Here is a 15,253-nt window from a genome sequence, read left to right on the forward strand (position 1 = left end):
TTTGTGAAGAAATCAATTTAAACTATTTTTAAATAATATTTTATTTTAAAGTGCACACATTCACTCTTAGGGTATGTTTACACGACAACGATGTAGTAAACACGGAAAAGTATTTCCGAAAAACTACTGAAAATGCTGTATTATCAATGCCAGGCCAGTAGTTGGCGATGTCACTTTGTAAAGAAACACTTTGCGCCTATAGACTGAAAGTTTGCGTTTTCAGGTCCACAAAACGGCGTTGTCGTGTAAATGAACAGACAAAATGCATACAAAGTTTTTCCGTTTTTCGTTTTAGTTGAAAAACGTTGCAAAATGTTTCTTGCGCAAAACGTTTCTTGCGTTGTCACATTCACATGAATGATAGCAAATTTATTCTTCAAAAAGGGTGAAAGTAGATTTTAAAAAGTCGAGTAATCTGCATTAGGACTAGGCAATAAACGATATTGCATCGAGTTTGCGAACAAATTTACGCCGATAACGATGATAAGCTCTGGAGATTTTTACTCAATATGGATTACTCTACACAATAAACATTGGACGTCGGATAGACGTGCAGATCATGTCTATATTGGGTCCATCGGTCCATGACCAATTCTGGACATTTATTCGACGTCCAAACTAGGTCCACTATTTGGATGTCCAACCATGACCCAACTTGGACGTCATTTTGACGTTCAACATTTGACCTTTGAACTTTGAACTGGGTCATTTTTTTGGACATCATTTGGACGTCTATGACAGGTGCAGGAAATTTACATGATTAATGTAATATTTTTTTATTTACAAATATCAACATTGTTGTTATCAACATGATTAATACATATGAATACAGATTATTTATAATTATTTAAGATCGTTTTCCAAAAACTCAATTTGATTGTCTCAGCAGCAGGTGAGAACTGGAGACGCAAACAAAGGTAGCTCAAACAGTAGAGCGTTGGCGCTTGCAACACCAAGATCATGGGTTTGATTCCCAGGGAAAACAAGAACTGATAGGAATGTAAATGTGTAATGCAATGTAAGTCACTTTGGATAAAAGCGGCTGCCAAATGCATAAATGTAAATGTAAATACATGGTACAGAAAACATGTCCTCCACCCTTTTGAAACATGGGACTACAGTTATAGAAGTTGTATAAAGACGTCTAAAATTAGTCTAAATTTAATGTTGAAAAGACGTCCACAAACGACCACATTTGGACTATAAATAACCCTTACACGGATGTCCCACGGACGTCAACATTAGACGTGCGGTAGACGTCGAAAAAAGACGTCGCCTGGCGTTACAATACAACCCCTTCAGTGGACCGAAATTGGATGTCCAAAAATTACATAGAAAAGATGTCACTCAGACGTCACATTGCGCAGTGGGTAACAGCTAATAAGTGATTTCTGCGTGTCTCTGTCTCTGAACAGCGCGGTTTCATCTGATACACAAACTCACACACTCACAGTGTTTTCGGCATCTGCCATCTCCTTATATGAGGACATTAACACATGAACTTTATCCCCAGAGCTGCTTTGAGAGTCACTTCACAAGCTTCATTTGAGAAAAACTACTGTCAAATACACACTGAAACTGAAACTAAAACTGAAAGATCTTCATAACAAACCGTCACAATAAAAGTTTGGTTTAACTTCAAGAAATTATGACAGAAATGTTATTTTTTCATTCGCGCTTTCAACAGGGTTACCATGTTTAGCTGCTACACTAATGACGCGTTCATTTATTTCCATGGGCATTGTTTTCATCAGCTATATGTTAATGTGTGCGGTTGATTTCAGGGGGGAAACATGTCACTACAAGTCACTTCACTTCAATCTCGTTCTGTCACATGTTCATTCATATGTACAAATACTGTATATGCATAAATGCCGATGCAGCAGCTTGTTTTCTCACTCAGAAGCACGTGTATGGTTTTATTGTCTATTTCTTCTATTAACCTGTGTAAGTGTGCAGAGTTGAAAAGTTGCTTTACCAATGTATAGCAATAGTCTCTTTCAGCTGTTGCACAACTGTGCTCCAAACTCAAAATCTAGAGCGGCTGGGATTTAATTATCTGGAAAGATGTTTGTGTGGGGAACGGCTCTACACTTTTCTCATGTCTTGTCTCCTGCTTTGTCGGGGGGTTAATTAATGTATGTTACATGTGCAGCAGATAGAACCCATTATAATGACTGACGCTGTCTACACTGGATGCAGTATACAGATGCGCGTTCAGTTTCTGATGTACTCCACGCGCTTGAGTCTCTCGACAACAGGACTAATGGAAGAGTATTTCCATTTCCAAGACTATGTTTTAACAGCTCATTTGCTCATTTCTGTACAGACTTCAGAAAGAGACCAGCGTCAGGAACAAGTTGATAGTTTCTTTTTAATTGCGTCTTGGTTCGCGTCGGAGGATTATATGTTTGTTCGGAGCATTTGACTGCAGATCATTTTGTAAATGTGGCACTGTGTAATGGGGTGAAACGTTTGAAAGAGGAACTGTATTGGATCTGACAGCAGCTGCATCACAAACTGTAATTGTTTTCATAATGCTTTGTCTGTAAATGATGGTTTTATACAGATAATGTTTTCAAAACACTTACTAACATGCAATAGCGAGTAGGCATTGATACTGATTGCTGTGCAATGATGTTAGCCAATCATAACAGTGGCCGTTTACTGACAATTAATAAATAATCGTTTTCCACATATATATTTGTTTTTGTGCAAAAACTTTATTAACATTATAAGTGAACCTCAAAGAACATATTAAAATAATTTTAAAAATCCATGTTATGACCGCTTTAAAGGCAAATGTGTCATTTCTTATGGAAGCTTGTTTCCGGCATGGAATAATATATATATTTTTTTAAATAGCAAGTTTATATCTCACTATTCTGACTTTGTATCTCGCAATTGTTACTTTTTCCCAGAATTGTGAGATAAAAACTTGCAATTGCGAGTTATAAAGTCTGAATTGTGACGAAAAAAGTTGCAATTACCTTTTTTATTTTTCATTCCGGGGTGAAAACAAAGCTTCCATAATTTCTAATTCATCAGTGTAACCAAAAAGAATTGCAAAAATAACAGCTGTTTGCAAACCAGTTTCCCAAACACTTTCATTGCCCCGCCCCGCCCCGCCCCGCCCCACCCCACCTCGTCCCACCCCACCCCACCCCACCCCCAAACTCATGCTATTGGCTGAGTCAGTGTTGTTATGGACAGGGTGCTCAAACACATAGTGCAATGTTTATAGCACCATACAAGTGTCACCTGCTTAATTTCATGGACGATATTCAGTTCCTGACACAAAAAGCTGTATTAAAAAATGCGGTTACTCTTGAATACATGCTGTACGTTCAAAAACAAAAAAACATAATGTGTAAAGTTGCAAAAAAAATGTCACATAATTTTATGCATGAAATTGTAAACCATGAACTGATTTTGTGTCTGAAATTAATTCATTTTGTGGACATAATGGTCAATGTACAGCAGCACAAAATATTCATTCTGTAAATGTGATATTTATGTTATCCACAAAAGGGGATCACAAAATGCATTTTTTCATTTATTATTATATTATACTATTTAATATACTTTATTATTTCAGTTGAGAAAATGTGACTGGCGTTTGTATTTCTGTGTGTAAAATGCATTAAAGCGTAGCATTTTGTCATGAAATACAGCATTTCGTGTCACAAAATGAATTTTCGTCCACAAAATTAGGCAGGTCACACTTGGCGCCCCATGCAAAACCATATTTGTACGGTTGTGTGTTGATATGAACTGTAGTGCTGCTGTCTGTGTTTTCACACTACTAGTTGGCTTTTAGTTACGCTTGAGCGATAGCAGTCGCGAGCAGAGTGGTTTTAGGGGACAGTGTGAGCACTGAGAGAAAGACACAGGAAGCTTGATTCACAGGTGCACAGGAAGACTAGCCCACAAGAAAAACAATGAGACGAAGAGAGGCGGGTGGGGGGCTGGAGGGAGGAGGGAGGATGGAGGAGGGAGGAGGGAGGAGGGAGGAGGGAGGGCAACAGTTCAACCTGAAGGGGACTATTTCACATTTTCAGAAATTTGGATTATACACGAATAATCAAATTCATATTCACAATCCTGTTGTCTCCATTCACACCATTTTCTAATGTTTTCTGACATGGGCCGTGTATTGTAAAATGTCAAACCATTCAAATTTAAAAGCTACAATTAATTTTTTTAGGGTTAACTTGAAACCCATATTGTCCCTATTTTCTTTCCTAATGTACTTTCAAAATCACAGTCAATACAGTCTCACCTCAATTCGTAGCTATTTTGTTTTGTATGAATTCGTACAACCTCATTTGTATGTCTTTGTTTAAAAAATAAGAAAAAAGATCCGCACATGAAAATTGGCCAAAAAGCTCACAAGATTTTACTGTCCAAAGGCCACAAATAAAGTGCAAAAGTGCACAAAACGTTTTTGGGTTCGACCCTTCATCAGTGCCATGTGTTTTTTTTTTGGTTTTGTTTTTTGGATCTACGCACCGCAAGAAGTTTGTTCATTCATCTGTTTGGGACTAGTGCTTGGCGCTACACCTTTCCATTCTCTCTTTGTTTACGTTTTAGGCAAGAACTCAATACTTACATTTTTCACACTGTAAAAAAATATTGTTGGCTTAATTTAAAAAAGTAAGTTAGCTGATTGCCTTAAAATTTTGAGTTCATTAAAAAAAAAAAAAAGTTAATACAATAAAGGAGATTGGTTTAATAAATAGAAACTGAAAATATTATGTTATCTGAGCCACATCAATGATCTAAGTTGATTTGAAAAAAAGATAAAAAGATGTGATAAAAACATGAAAATAATTTTTTACAGTCTACAATTCATACATTTTTATATGAATCACAACATATGAAATTTTACTGAATTGCACACATTAAAACTGCTGTTTTCTGTGGAGATAGGGTTCAAAGCAATTAATCAGTGCAAATTATATAATATTTGTTCATTTCTGAACCGATTTTCCTTTTCAGCTGACATCATCAAACCCCTCTTATTTCTCAAGAGATACTTTTTTTAAGATCAAAACAAATTCTTCATGGATAAATCATGAGTATAATTTAGAGAATGTATAGATCTTATATATATATATATATATTCTCCGAACTGTATGTGTTTAAAGTGCTTAAATATTACACCTCTGGGAAGTTTAAATACCATTGAAAAGCGCAGAGGGGGAATCCTCATATAGTATCTGCCTTTTTCTCTCTGTTAAGGTTGACTAAACTGAATGGTTGCACAACACACTCGTGATCACTCTTCATGTCTGCAGCATCGACCCGCAGCTCAGCAGAAATATTAATCAGGAAACAAAGCATTTTTACAGAAACTTTCTGAGCACTACACAAAATATAGATTGTTTTTACTCAAAGAAAAAAAAAAGGGTCTTCCTCATAAGAAAGTCTTTCAAATGTGATACAAATATCTAAAAATACTTAAATGCTACACTACCAAATGCTAATGAGTAGATAAAAAATTGCATATTGTTGCAGATGAGGGATTAACCCTATGGTAGTTGTTGCTGCTTTTTTCATGTAGTTTTTCCCCCCCAATTTCAAGTCTTTGTAATTACATAATCCTACTGGGACATCCCCATATTGTAAAGATGCGCGCAGGCGTTATTGATGGTAAGTCTTCCTACTCTCCCAATGTTTAACCTTTTGCATGCATGTCAATCCCAAGAGTCAAACATGCAAATGAGAGGTGACTGGTTTTTCAAATGAACAGGATTCTTACACGTTCTGTAAATCATGATAATCTTCACAAATAAACACAACTTTTATTAAATTTTGTGAAGTGTAAATACAATCGGCAAAAACGAACTACACCTCGGTCACATGACTTTGACGTCATCATCACTAAGCTTCCGACAACTTTTTGAGTCTTTATTAAAAACATTTTCCCTGAAAGTTTGAATTATAATAGTTAGCAAGAGCACAATTCTAACCACAACAAGGCGAAAGCGACTAGTGAGTAAATGAGATGATGTTTAATAACAACCTCTGTAGTCCCATTTAGCCACTTGTTAGCAACAAGACTTCATGATGATGGGACCGGAAGTGGCCTACAAAAATATGTCATCCCTGCAGCACTCTATTATTGGGAGATACGAAGGTCTGTGGCTCTAACATTGGATAAAACGTTACGGCTAACTTGCATCAAGTTGTGTCATGATAACCAATCAGAGGAGCCTTGACATCATTGAATTTCTGTCAGAGTTGTGTGTCAGTCAGACAGTGGCTGTTTGTGGATAACATAGAAATGAATGAGAAGTGCCGTAAAACTGAATTCTACCTGATGTGCAACTGTCTGTGACTTCCTGCTCTGTGCTTTTAAGCCCTCTGTTTCCTGTGTTTCATTGTCTGGTATCGTCTTAATTTGACATTTTGTATGTATTTCTCCTGCAATCTCCTGAGTTTTCTTTTGTGGATTAAATAAACTGTTTATTTTGGACACTCCTTTCTCTACACTCACACATACATACCAGACCCTCATTTTGAGTAGAAATGGACTTACCGGCAGTCCAGCTGCTCTGCTATGAGCAGAGAGATCAAAGACTTGGATCACACGAGGAAATTCCTAGACGTGGTGTGCCTCAACACCTTTCATGTCCGCTCACTGTGTGTTTTCTATCTCACCAGCCTAAACGAGCGGTCCAGGGCACGTCTGCCCTTGTTTAGTTCTCAGGGGAATTTTGCAGCGTTTGTAGAGTGGGTACTGGTGAATAATGCATCTGCGTTCACCATCGGCCCAGTAGAGGACTTCACAAGCCCCACTCCCGACCCAGAGCCCAGCCAGCCATCACCATTCTGTATGGATACGATGCCAGAGCCCACCCCCCCACTACTGAGGGTGAGCTGCTGTTGATCTCTGGAGAATATGTATTAGAAGAGGATGTGTTGCTAATTCTCCTGTCCCTGCTGGCCCCGTCCAGAACGAAGTCTCCTGTGCCCCATTGGTTCCTTCCAGCTCGAAGTCTCCTGTGCCTCTGCTGGTTCTGTCCAGATCAAAGTCTCCTGTGCCCCTACTGGTTCTGTCCAGCTCGAAGTCTCCTGTGCCCCTGCTGGTTCTGTCCAGATTGAAGTCTCCTGTGCCCCTGCTGGTTCTGTCCAGATCAAAGTCTCCTGTGCCCCTACTGGTTCTGTCCAGCTCGAAGTCTCCTGTGCCCCTACTGGTTCTGTCCAGCTCGAAGTCTCCTGTGCCCCTGCTGGTTTTGTCCAGCTCGAAGTCTCCTGTGCCCCTGCTGGTTCTGTCCAGATCAAAGTCTCCTGTGCCCCATTGGTTCCTTCCAGCTCGAAGTCTCCTGTGCCCCTGCTGGTTCTGTCCAGATCAAAGTCTCCTGTGCCCCTGCTGGTTCTATCCAGATCAAAGTCTCCTGTGCCCCTGCTGGTTCTGTCCAGATCGAAGTCTCCTGTGCCCCTGCTGGTTCTGTCCAGATTGAAGTCTCCTGTGCCCCTGCTGGTTCTGTCCAGATCGAAGCCTCCTGTGCCCCTGCTGGTTCTGTCCAGATCGAAGCCTCCTGTGCCCCTGCTGGTTCCGTCCAGATCAACGTATCCTGTTCCCCTCCTGGTTCTGTCCAGATTGAAGTCTCCTGTGCCCCTGCTGGTTCAATCCAGATCGAAGTCTCCTGTGCCACTCTTGGTTCCGTCCAGAACGAAGTCTCCTGTGCCCCTGCTGGTTCAATCCAGATCGAAGTCTCCTGTGCCCCTGCTGGTTTCGTCCAGCTCAAAGTCTCCTTTTCCCCTCCTGGTTCTGTCCTGCTCAAAATCTCCTGTGCCCCTCCTGGTTCTGTCCAGCTAGAAGTCTCCTGTTCCCCCGCTGGTCCTGTCCAGCTCAAAGTCTCCTGTGCCCCTCCTGGTTCCATCCAGCTCAAAGTCTCATGTGCCCCTCCTGGTTCTGTCCAGCTCAAAGTCTCCAGTTCCCCTGCTGGTCCTGTCCAGCTCGAAGTCTCCTGTGCCCCTCCTGGTTCCGTCCAGCTCAAAGTCTCCTGTGCCCCTCCTGGTTCTGTCCAGCTCAAAGTCTCCAGTTCCCCTGCTGGTCCTGTCCAGCTCGAAGTCTCCTGTGCCCCTGCTGGTTCTGTCCAGCTTGAAGTCTCCTGTGCCCCTGCTGGTTCTGTCCAGCTCGAAGTCTCCTGTGCCCCTGCTGGTTCTGTCCAGCTTGAAGTCTCCTGTGCCCCCGCTAGTTCTATCCAGATCAAAGTCTCATGTGCCCCTGCTGGTTCCATACAGCTCAAAGTTTCCTTTGTCCCTCCGGGTTCCATCCAGCTCAAAGTCTCATGTGCCCCTCCTGGTTCTGTCCAGTTTGAAGTCTCCTGTGCCCCCGCTGGTTCTATGCAGCTTGAAGTCTCCTGTCCACCCACTGGTTCCATACAGCTCAAAGGGCGGGGAGACAATCCAACCGTCTTCATTGAATTTGTATTGCGTGAAGCTGCCTCCTTGTCATTTCTGACTTATAACAAAAAAAACAAAATAATGTCTAAAAGCTGCTATGTGACAGGGTGCACATCAAACAAGCTAAATAACCCAGAACTAAGTTTTTATAAGCTACCGAACCGTAAAAGCCAGCCTTTGAGGAGACAAAAGTGGATACAGGCAATAAGACGTAAAGCATCAGCGGGAAGAATGAGTAAATTATGGGATCCTGACACTCAGTATGCACTAAAAATACACTACGTGTGCAGTAAACATTTTATCACTGGTAAGTCAAATATCCAAATGTTAGTTTTATATATTAGATTTCTGTAAGCTAAGCTATCCCTGTCGCCGATTACTTTCCCCTCCAGTGGGCGTTAGTTTCTCAGAATTATATGACACGTTGCGCTCTGTTTTAATTGCATGTGTCCACTTTTGTGTCCTTTAAACGCTTGTTTTTTGGGGTCGACATTATGACGCGTGTCGCTCTGTCTCTATGGTCCTGGCTGCAGTCTGGGTCCCCGCCTGGCTACTCCTGCTCCTGGCTCCTCCCACCTTCATTGCCGCCCTGGTCTCTCGCTCTCTTATTTCCACTGGTTTCCGGCCCTCCCCAGTCCCTCGTCCTCCTGCAGAGCCCATACCCTCCCTCCTCTGTTGGTCAGTTATGGCACGATGATGTACCTTCGTTGTGCGCATCTCTACACCCACTCATGACAAGGATTTCGTCAAAGTTTATTTATTAAATATGGATTCAAAGACATGGAGTTTTTAAATCCCAACCATTTATGAAATCTGGTTGCATCACGCACATAAGGAGAATCTTTACAGATTGTCTTCTCTCAAATCTCAAACATGCACACTCAACAAATTTTGAAAATCTTGTTCCATTACATACAATATGTTATTAAGATTAACATGCCAGAGATTTAACAGCCAATTTTAATATCGGTTAACAGTATGCTAGCTAACGTTAGCCTCAAGAGCTAAAATGTTTACCGTTGTTTGGCAACGGCATCAGCATGTTAATCTTATAGCACTAGCAGCTTTCTACCCTCACCCGGTAGTTTCCTTAGTTTTAATCAGCTGCTTAAAGCCGTGCAATGCTGTACCAGATGAGCTTCCGAGCAAGTTTACCATGTCAGAAATACCAAATATATGGAGCTGCTTATGAGATACAAATGTCATAATGTTTATAGATCATGCACTAAGTGTTTTGGGGTCATAACAAAATTGTTCAAAGAACTGTGTGAAAGTATTTACTAATCAATAATCTGCCTCATGTAATCTTTTTTTTTTTTTTTTTTTGATAATGTTGTGGCGTTTTACTGCCTCTAGTATTTATTTCAGCTGGAAACTGTAAATTGTATATATAGGTATATTTTAAGGTGTTGTATTACACATTTATAAAATGTTACATCTAGGTTCCAATACAATAGTATATAAACTGAGAAAGTTCTGTACACTGTTTTACATTTTGAGGCATAGATGATGATCAGCAACCCAGGTGTCTGACATTAACCTTTTGTCTGTATGCACCTCCTGAACAGTGTCACTGTCCCAAGTTAAACTATGATAATGTGAATGTATGGGTGATACTGTCAGGCTGATTGGATTAGCATCTATGCATATTGCACATAATGACACTGTTATGCTGATGAGATCAGGTAACGAGCCGACTCCTGTACAATATGTAAATCCCTCCGCCTTGAAAGGTATATAAACTACAATGTAAAGTCCCCCTGGTTAGACTTGATGTCTGCAGCTACAGACAGCTCATGTTCTCTATAAAGAATACTGCTGAAGAAACAACCACGTCTCCTGGTCTTCGCTTCTGAGTTTTCAACAAAGGGTTTTGCTGGGCATGTTTTTCCAATGTGTTGCCTAAACATGGCTTGTTCATTTCAGGATGTAGTAAAATAGCTGACCAAAATATTGGTTTCCAAATGATGGTTTCTTCCTCAGACAGGTATGTTATAACAGATTATGACAGCTATATGTCAAGGAACATGTGACACCATCTGTACAGTAGGAGGATTTTGTGTGATCTTTAATACTCACTAACGGTAAAGCTTGTAAATGTGAAACTGCAAATCCGTGTTTGTACTGGTGAACCTGATTTACCAGGTGTTTCACATCCACTTTCCCACAACCTCTTTCTGCATCTCCACAGAGACTCAATGCACCACAAACCTTCTTCCATTGGATGTCCTGATGACTCTTGTCATGTTATATTCAGCTTGTAAAAGGTTAAGGTGAGATCCTGTCTCTGAACAACAGAACAATACCTGTCTAGTGAGAGACACTTCCAGATCAACATCACAGGTTCAGTGCTACTGATATGTGTGCATATCACTTATAGACTGTCTGCACACAGTCAGGGAAATAAATACATATGAATGTTGTTGATGTTGACTAAATTCAAGCATCAAAATAACTCAAAAGACAGGACAGCATTACAAGATGCCATGTTTTAAATTCGAACACATCATATTTCACCCCCAAAACAAATAATAATGTTTTGCGCAAAGTAAATCAAGACTATAGGTTTTGCACTGGTTGATGACAATTTAGCTTTTTTTTTTTTTTTGCTTTTTTTTCACGACAATTTCAACCTGTATTGTTCTTGGAACATTACTTACATAGTTGTTTGAGTCTTTATTCATTTTTTCTTTGTTTATGTAATTATAGTTGATCTTCTTTTTTTTTCTTTTTTTTTTGTGAAATATGACCTGGACATATTCCTGACAGATTCCCGAATATATTAAACTAAAATAGAGATAAAGATATGAGTAGACCTGCAGCATAAAATCTGCAGAATAGCAGTAATAGCGGTAAATAGCAGAAACGCCGGTCTTTTGTGGTCCATATTCAGAAGTATCTGTTTACTCAAAACACACTTCCCCAGACACAACAGAAACATGAAGCACTCATATGCCATCTTTAGAGCTTCTTACTGATTTACAGATTGTTGTGGGATACATAATGTCATGTATTCACACAAGTCATCCTGAAGTTCAGCCGTTTCTGTGCTGTCCGTTGTTCAGTGGCATCAAGAGATCATTGGATGATGCCACAAGAGCAATGCATTGAGTTTCATTAAAAGTGCCAAACATTTTGAATTCATAGATTATGAGATTATGAAAAAAATAGTTAATATGGAATCAATCAAAAGTAATCATTTATGTCTACAAACTGTGGTTTGAAAACTCTTTGGAATGTTAAAATTGGTCTTAATAAGGGAGAAGTGACTTTACCAGGTTTCACTTCATTCACCGAAACATTGTTCAGTGTGTTGACCGGCACTCTCTCTCTCTCTCTCTCTCTCTCTCTCTCTCTCTCTCTCTCTCTCTCTCTCTCTCTCTCTCTCTCTCTCTCACACACACACACACACACACACACACACACACACACACACGTTGGGTTCTCATTTTTTATGGGGACTTTCCATGGACATAATGGTTTTTATGCTGTACAAATTATATAATTTATCCCCTAACCCTATCACAGAAAACTTTTTGCATTTTTACATTTTTAAAAAAAATCATTCTGTATGATTTATATGCTGTTGTCCTTATGGGAACCAAAAAAATGTCCCCAAAAGGACAAGAATTTTAGATATTGCCATCTTTGTGGGGACATTTCGTCACCATAACAAAGGGTTTACAAACTCACACATTTCTCATTTCTTAATTTTTGTTCTTGTTAACCCTTTCACACTTTTGCAGCTGAGCACCCAGTGTGAGTTTCTTTTTAAGGGGACCGTTATTTTAGAATGTATTACCATGGTGACGCCTCATGCTTGTCACATAACACACTGCAGTGCAACAGTGCCCGCCCACTTTTTCATCGCTGCTGGTTCCAGAAGTATTTAAAAAAGTCTTCATTATAAGCCATGAACCAAGCCAACCAGCTACGAAGTGAATCACAACATACAAACTTTGATTTTAGGGCAAAAAAGTTTTTAAAAATAGGACAAAAATACAAAGGTAAGCCTGTCAACGGCTTTAATGATGGAAGGAAGTGGGCGGAGCTAAATAGCTATTTTGGCACGTTTTGTTTGTCGCGACTCTCTGATTGGTGTAATTTTCTATATAGCATCATGGGCAATGTAGATTTTCACCACAAATTCTGCTGTTAGACACAATTATAAAAAAAAAAGTTGAAATAGTGCGGGCTGACGTCTTCAACAGAAGCAAATACCATCAATTAACTTACTTATCACCAATAAAGTACTAAGTAATATTAATTAACAACATGTACTAAAAATGTACTAGAAATTGCTGAACTTGTTTTGATGAGTTAAAGCAATGTAGAAATATATGTTGGCATAACTTATTGGTCATATATTTTTTTTACAGTGTACAGCCAATCAATTAAACAGATGGATTTTAACTTAACAGGTTAATTTCAAGTAATGCTCACATATAATTCTGAAGAAAATAAAATATATTCCCAGTTAACAAAACTATATGTCATTTGTTTTATCACTTTGCAAACATTATGGGAACGTTCTGAAACACATGGTAACAGTTACAAATTATCAAAAGTTCCATAAATGATGTATGAATAATATGTTTGTGCTGTTGTTTTGAGAACATTATTAAAGACCAAGTAACTCTGAATGAACGTTCTATTAACGTTACTGGAAGAATGTTTGTTCATAATTAACCTTGCCAGAACTTTGGCTAAAGTTTGAACATGCAATAACTTATTTTTGCAACAAATGACTGTTGCCGAGGAATACTTTCTGAATGAAGTCAGGAATAAAAGTCAGATTTTTCTTCTGTCTAGACACAATGAGAGAAGATATCAGGTAAATATATATTTACTGTGGCCTGAACTCTACATCTCACTTTCATTCTTTACCATTTAAAGAAGTACAGCTCTGTCCACAGCATTGTTTAAATGTTTAAACCACAAAACTTTCACTCTGACCTCCAAAAAAACCAAGTGGTGTGTATGTGTGTGTGTGTGTTTACAAGCTCAACACTCTCTCACTCTACAGCCTGACTAAGAAACATGGTCCTGATTTACTGTTAGAGTAAAGACTTTGAGTCATCGCCTCAGATGTGTGTGTGTGTGTGTGTGTGTGTGTGTGTGTGTGTGTGTGTGTGTGTGTGTGTGTGTGTGTGTGTGTGTGTGTGTGTGTGTGTGTGTGTGTGTGTGTGTGTGTGTGTAAGTTCATGTGAGGCAGTGAGAGACTGATGAATGAGAGACATTGACACACGCGCGCGCACACACACACATGCACACGCACGCACACACACAGAGAGAGAGAGAGAGAGAGAGAGAGAGAGGAGAAGAGAATGCAGTGTATATATCTGTTGACTGGGCTTTATTGACATTTGAGAAGACATGTGCCTCCCCCACCCACACGCCTGATAACCCGGTTACATGTTTGACTAATGAGCTGTCTCTCAAATGCACACATACACATTTACTGAAAATGATTCATCGCTCACCAATTGGTATCTTACTTTTTCTGTAACAACTGCTACTTATCAACAACAAGACACCACAGAATATCCTACTGCATGATGACAAGATAATTCACATCTGTGTGCCTGATCCTTGTGTAGAACGTTTCAATTGACATGGACTTACTGCATTTATTAGAACTAGAATAGAATAGAATAGAATAGAATAGAATAGAATAGAATAGAATAGAATAGAATAGAATAGAATAGAAAAGCAACAGAATAGCATAGAACAGAACAGAATAGAACAGAATAGAATAGAATGGAATAGAATAGAATAGAAAAGCAACAGAATAGCATAGAACAGAACAGAATAGAACAGAACAGAATAGAATAGAATACAATAGAATAGAAAAACAACAGAATAGCATAGAACAGAATAGAATATAATAGAAAAACAACAGAATAGAATAGAATAGAATAGAATAGAATAGAATAGAATAGAATATGAAAAGGTATTTAGGTAACCAAAACATGTTTCATGTGGTAACATCTAAACTCTCAAAAACTTAACATGACTAAACCAGACATGTTACATTGAAGGGTAAGTTCACCCATAAATAAAAACTCTGTCATTAATTACTCAGCCTCATGTCGTTACAAACCTGTAAGACTTTCGTTCATCTTCAGAACACAAATGAAGATCTTTTTCTGTCCCTCCATTGACAGTCTACGCAACTACCACTTTTGAGTCCCAGAAAGGCAGTCATTAAACTAAAGTAATCCACGTGATTCCAGTGGTTTAACCTCAGTTTTATGAATATTAATCTCCAACGCGTGTTCACACATGCGTTGTGCTGCTCCCATGAACACACGTTGGAGATTAATATTTTAAGAATAAAGTGGTTTTACCCTTTACACTATAATCCTGAAGACAAATTCATATTCACATTTATACTCTTGATAGACTCTTATCCAAAGCGACTCTCTGTTATTCCCAGGGCCCAGTTATTAAAAAAGCTGCTCTGGATCAGAAGGATCCAATTTATCCTACAATTGTGCTTGTTTTTAAACGTAATATTGTACTGAATCACCCGAATCCAAATACAAACTTTTCCAGATTACCAAATCTGGATTAGCAGTGCACTCAATGGGACTACTGTACATCAAATTGTATAGGTTATGTAAAAACAAGAAAAACACCCCCTTTCATTTTCAATGAAGTGCTAAATAACAGTTATATTATTTTTAACAGTAAATAAATAGTAAATCTATTAAAATAATATAAAATAACAATAAATCTAGTGTTTTTGTTTGACACTGACAGCTGTTTGGGGGATTATTTTATGGTGACAAACAAAAATTATATATATATATATTTACTTTACTGTACCGAA

Source organism: Abramis brama (genome assembly GCF_963993115.1).
Source record: "Abramis brama genome assembly, chromosome: 7".
In the NCBI taxonomy this organism is placed as follows: domain Eukaryota; kingdom Metazoa; phylum Chordata; class Actinopteri; order Cypriniformes; family Leuciscidae; genus Abramis; species Abramis brama.